Source organism: Garra rufa, chromosome 14, assembly GCF_049309525.1.
Source record: "Garra rufa chromosome 14, GarRuf1.0, whole genome shotgun sequence".
In the NCBI taxonomy this organism is placed as follows: domain Eukaryota; kingdom Metazoa; phylum Chordata; class Actinopteri; order Cypriniformes; family Cyprinidae; genus Garra; species Garra rufa.
In genome coordinates this window covers 7,218,077-7,224,538 of record NC_133374.1, presented here as the reverse complement: position 1 = coordinate 7,224,538, position 6,462 = coordinate 7,218,077, and positions in this window count along the sequence as shown.

The following is a 6,462-nucleotide window of genomic DNA, read 5'->3' as shown; positions in this document are numbered from 1 at the left end:
CCTAAAGCACAATATGGTTTAAACCGTTTAACAAGTCTTTTTTTTTTTTTTTTTTTTTGCTGTGCGTTTCAACTTTTAACTTTATTTAACTAATCTTACTAAATATACGTATTGTCACATTTACATCTGAAAACAAAAAAAACATATTCGGGGACCATAAACTCATTAGTCGGCAAGAATAATGAATTTAAGAGGATAATTGTGCTATAGATGTTTGATAAAAAAACTAGCTTTAAAACTACTTTAAACTTCAATCTTTTTCTGACTGAGAATCATAAAATTTCTACAATTTCTAAAACTGTTTAAAACTTCTTCACACTTCCTGATCAGGCTTTTTCAAGCCAACTTAAAGTTGTCTTGACAAACTTTTTATCTAGTTATGTAACAGCAACTTTATTATTATAAAATAATAATTATATAAGAAAAATAATTTATTATAAAAGTGTAATTTAGGTGTTTGTATACAAATCAGTTAAATATAACCTTCAATATTATAGAAATGTATTACCAACTGACTCCCATGTATATTTCACAGCATTAGTTTTAGAAATTTGACATATATCCAAATTAAATGGTATCAAATCGAATCAAATCAGAAATCGAATCAAATCATTCAAATTTGTGTCAAAACCCAGACTTAATAATGAATATTAAGAAAAAGATTTATTTCATCCATTAGGATTTGACTGGATAATGAAGTTATTTTAGAGCCAGAGCATTCATTTTAATAAAAGGGGAGTAAACACACCAAGAGTGTATATTAAAAAAACTGAATACTCTATTAATAAATAATATTATTAATATATGATAAAATTAGCCTTTTTCTGTTAAATGATCCTGCAGTGTGACAAATTATTTTTTAAGTACGTCATATCAATTGTGGATGCGTAATAATTGAAGAATGTGTAACATGGTTGGAGTATAGCATGTCACACTGTAGGACGCTTCTGTAAATAAAAATATATATGAAAAATTGCTCCATATCTGTGGCTTCACACCTTTAGTAAGTTTTTTCACCTGTAGTCATGGCAACTGAGCAAAGGCCAGCAGTAAGAAATCTGAATGTGGAAATGCAGCAGCGCACACACATACAGGATCAAGCAGAACAGCAGCCGTGGACACAATTCCCACCCAGGCAAACAGGAACTGGGTGTTGTATCCTGAATCTTAAGATTTTGTGTGCACATTAAGTGTGTCGCATAATGAACTACTCACTTGAGGAAATGAAAACCCAATGTAAAATTAAATCAAATACTTTTAAAAACAAAACACAAGTCAAGTTTTCACTTTAAAAACGGCAGTATCACGTGGCAGTATCAGTGACTGTTGAATACTGATGTCTAGACATGAATATAAATACTAATAAATACATAATACAATTTAGGAACAATTTAATGAGTAAAAATGATATGTAAATTCTAACATGAAACACTAAGAATTTTTTTTTAAATCAGTAAAAAAAAAAAAACCTCACAAACTAGAAAAGTGTGTATCTAATTAAGAAACATCTATTACTAAAATGTTTTTTTTAATTTCTAATGCCACAAAGTTATGTCCTGTTATTGACCTGGCCGTCATAAAACATTTGTGACCCTGGACCACAAAACCAGTCTTAAGTCGCTGGGGTATGTTTGTAGCAATAGCCAAAAATACATTGCATGGGTCAAAATTATTGATTTTTCTTTTATGCCAAAAATCATTAGGAAATTAAGTAAAGATCATGTTTCATGAAGATTTTTTGTAAAATTCCTACTATAAATATATCAAAATGTAATTTTTGATTTGTAAAATGAATTGTTAAGAACCTAATTTGAACAACTTTAAAGGTGATTTTCTCAGTATTTTGATTTTTTTGCACCCTCAGATTCCTGATTTTCAAATAGATGTATCTCGGTCAAATATTGTCCTATCCTAACAAACCATACATCAATAGAAAGCTTATTTATTGAGCTTTCATGTGATGTATAAATCTCAGTTTTGTAAAATTTAACCTTATGACTGGTTTTGTGGTCCAGGGTCACATTTGATAAAATCTTATTTTTTGGTGGATAACTCATGAATAATGACCTAGATTACCTTACTCACTCTATAACGCAAATACACAACATTCCAAACCCACTAAGCACAACACAGAAGGAAGCCTGTTTTCGCCACTGAATAAAACAAAAAAAAAGGTAACAAAAAAACTTTATTTCACAGTTCTGACTTGAGTTTACATGCGTGATAAAAAAAACATGCACTTCTGACTTTTTTCTCAGAATTGTGTGATATAAACTCATCATTGCGAGTTATAAAGTCAGAATTGTGAGAAATATATTTGCAATTCAGAGAAATAAAGTCACAATTCTGAGAAACAAAGTCAGAAATACGAGATATAAACTCACAATTCTGACTTTTTTTTAGAATTCAAAGTAATTTTTTTCCATCAAAATTCGACTTTGTAATTCGCAATTGTGAGTTTATATCTTGCAATTCTGAGAAGAAAAAGTCAGAATTGCGAGACATAAGGTTGCATTCGAAAGAAAAAAATATAAAATCTTGCAATTGTGAATCTGAATTTTTTTCTCACTATTGTAAGTTTATATCACGTAAGTCTGAGAAACGTCATCAGAATTGTGACTTTTTATCTTGCATTTGTGACCCTGGACCACAAAACCAGTCATAAGGTTAAATTTTACAAAACTGAGATATATACATCACATGAAAGCTCAATAAATAAGCTTTCTATTGATGTATGGTGTGTTAGGATAGGACAATATTTGGCCGAGATACATCTATTTGAAAATCTGAAATCTGAGGGTGCAAAAAAAATCAAAATACTGAGAAAATCACCTTTAAAGTTGTCCAAATTAAGTTCTTAACAATGCATATTACTAATCAAAAATTACATTTTGATAGGTTTACAGTAGGAATTTTACAAAAAATCTTAATGTAACATGATCTGTACTTAATTTCCTAATGATTTTTGACATAAAAGAAAAATCAATAATTTTGACCCATACAATGTATTTTTGGCTATTGCTACAAATATATCCCAGCGACTTAAGACTGGTTTTGTGGTCCAGGGTCACATTTCTGACTTTAGCGCAATTGCAAGTTTATATCTCGCAAATCTTTATTTCTAAGAATTGCAACTTTATAACACACAATTGTGAGTTTATAACTTAATTCTGAGAAAAAAAGTCAAAATTGTGAGTTTGTATCACGCAGTTCTAAGAGTTTATCCAGCAATTTTGACTTCATTTCTCAGAATTGCAAGTTTATCTCTCACAATTCTGAGAAATACGTAAGAATTGCAAGTTTGTATCACGCAATTTTGAGAAAAGACTTAAGAACTGTGACTATATCTTGCAATTCTGACTTTATAACTCGCAATTGAGAGTTTATCTCACAATTCTGACTTTATTTCTCAGAATCGCGAGTTTATCTCTCATAATTCTGACTTTATAACACTCAGTTACGAGTTTATATCTAAATTCTGAGTAAAAGTCAAAATTGTGAGTATATATCACGCAGTTCTGAGAAAAGACTTAAGAACTGTGACTATATCTTGCAATTCTGACTTTATAACTCAGAATCGCGAGTTTATCTCTTACAATTCTGACTTTATAACACTCAATTACGAGTTTATATCTAAATTCTGAGAAAAAGTCAAAATTGTGAGTTTGTATCACGCAATTCTGACTTTATAACTCGCAATTAAGAGTTTATCTCACAATTCTAACTTTCTTTCTCAGAATTGTGACTATATTGAGATATAAACTCGCAACTGTGTGTTATAAAGTCAAAATTGTGAGTTTGTATCACGCAATTCTGACTATTTCTCAGAATTGTGACTATACTGAGATATAAACTCTCAATTGTGAGTTATAAAGTCAAATTTGTGAGTCTATATTATGCAATTCTGAGAAAAGTCAGAACTGTGACTTTATATTTCGCAATTCTGACTTTATAGGTCACAATTACGAGTTTATATCCCACAATTCTGACTTTATTTCTCAGAATCGCGAGTTCATCTCTCACAATTCTGACTTTATAACATGCAATTGCGAGTTTATATCTCACAATTCTGAGAAAAAAAAGGTCAAAATTGCAAGTTTGTATCACGCAATTCTGAGAAAAGACTTAAGAACTGTGACTATATCTTGCAATTCTGACTTTATAACTCGCAATTGAGAGTTTATCTAACAATTCTGACTTTATTTCTCAGAATCGCGAGTTTATCTCTTACAGTTCTGACTTTATAACACTCAATTACAAATTTATATCTAAATTCTGAGGAAAAAGTCAAAATTGTGAGTTTGTATCACGCAATTCTGACTATTTCTCAGAATTGTGACTATACTGAGATATAAACTCTCAATTGTGAGTTATAAAGTCAAATTTGTGAGTCTGTATTACGCAATTCTGAGAAAAGTCAGAACTGTGACTTTATAGGTCACAATTGCGAGTTTATATCCCACAATTCTGACTTTATTTCTCAGAATCGCGAGTTTATATCTCACAATTCTGAGAAAAAAAGGTCAAAATTGCAAGTTTGTATCGCGCAATTCTGAGAAAAGACTTAAGAACTGTGACTATATCTTGCAATTCTGACTTTATAACTCGCAATTAAGTTTATCTCACAATTCTAACTTTATTTCTCAGAATTGTGACTATATTGAGATATAAACTCGCAACTGTGTGTTATAAAGTCAAAATTGTGAGTTTGTATTACGCAATTCTGAGAAAAAAGTCAGAACTGTGACTTTATATTTCGCAATTCTGACTTTATAACTCGGAATTGAGTTTATCTCTAAATTCTGACTTTATAGCACAGAATTGCGAGTTTATATCTCACAATTCTGACTTTATAGAACACAACTGCGAGTTTATATCTCAATTCTAAGAAAAAATCCAGAATTGTGATGGTATATCTCGCAATTCTCACTTCATAACACAACTGCGAGTTTATATGTCGCGATTATATGTCAGAATTGCGAGATACACACTTGCAATTACCTTCTTTTATTCAGTGGCGGACATGGGCTTCCAAAATAACAAGAACATGATGTCAGACTGCAAATTCGTGTCGATTCATGTCACATTATGAATCAGTTCTACAGGTGGGAGTGACATCTTGCGCTTAACTTTCCAAATTATAACAAAAGTTACAGTTCTCAGTATCTCTGCTTAAAACACATTAAAACTACCTTTGAGAAAAGCCATTCCAGCCAGTTCCATTCAAGCTCCCTAATCAGGCTTATACAGTACAGAACATACTAGAAATCTACCGCATGACAGCATGAGCCGCACACTTTCTCTTCTGCATCGAAGTTGCGCGTCAGTGTTTACAATGAAACGAGTTGCTGCCGACAACAAATCAACGACCTGTTGCATGCAAACGACTTGACTTGAAAACTATCCGGCTTGACTTCACACACATGGATCGCCCTGTTGCTTTCGCTCACGCTTTGAGAAGGCACTAAATGTGGACTGCGTCTCGTGCACTCGCGCCGCGCGCGTGGGGACACTTCCACGCACTTTTCGCTTACCGCTGCAGTCCGTGCTCCGCTACACCCGCCCGGAGGGGTTTCGTACGGTGTGTTTTTAATTTTCCGCAGTCGCTGTCAACGGTTCCCGGAGGTTTTGAGTGACTAAGCGGGGGCTCGACCGAGATTACGTGGCAGTACTGGAGCCTTGCGCGCAGGAGGAGGCCGAGGAGGAGGCGCGAGCGCACGCGCTCGCTCTCCCTCTCTGCGGGGGCACGAGACAAGGAAAGGAGGTGAACAGAAAAAAAAGAAAACATCTGTAGTGACAGTAACTCCTCACTGCCAGCAGGTGGAGACACAGAGACGACAGACCAGAGTGCTCGGCTCAAATAAGTGCTGCAAACAGTTTTTTTTATTTTTATAACAAACATAAAATACCCCCATTACGTGACATATAGCACTAAAATGTATGCCTTGAGAAATAAAAGTACTATCCTCTGTAGAAAACCAAAAAGAACCAGAGGACCGGCCCATAGGTTTTTAGCCAATCAGAATACAAGCGCTGGCTTTTTACGTGTTCGGATTGGCTGATGTATCAGTGATGGGCGGAGCTTGGGAGGAGACGGTAGTTGTTCAGTTCGTGGACCCAAAACACTCAAGAGAAATCTCTTTCCTTTCACAATATATATCTTAAAAACATAATATAATAATTTATATATTAACATGACTTGAAATCTTTATTAATTTTCACAAATGACTAGATAAATCAAATTCTTTGGTGTATAGAAAAAGAGAACGAGAGTATTTAAAGAAAAATAGAAATCTTTTCTTTTCAAACGTTTGGGGTCAGTAAATTTGTATTCTTAATTTTTTAAAATAAATTAATACTTTTTTAAAGCAAGGACATGTTAAAATGATAAAAAGTATCAGTAAAGACTTACAACGTTAGAAAAGATTTCTATTTTAAATAAATGCTGTTCTTTTTAACCTT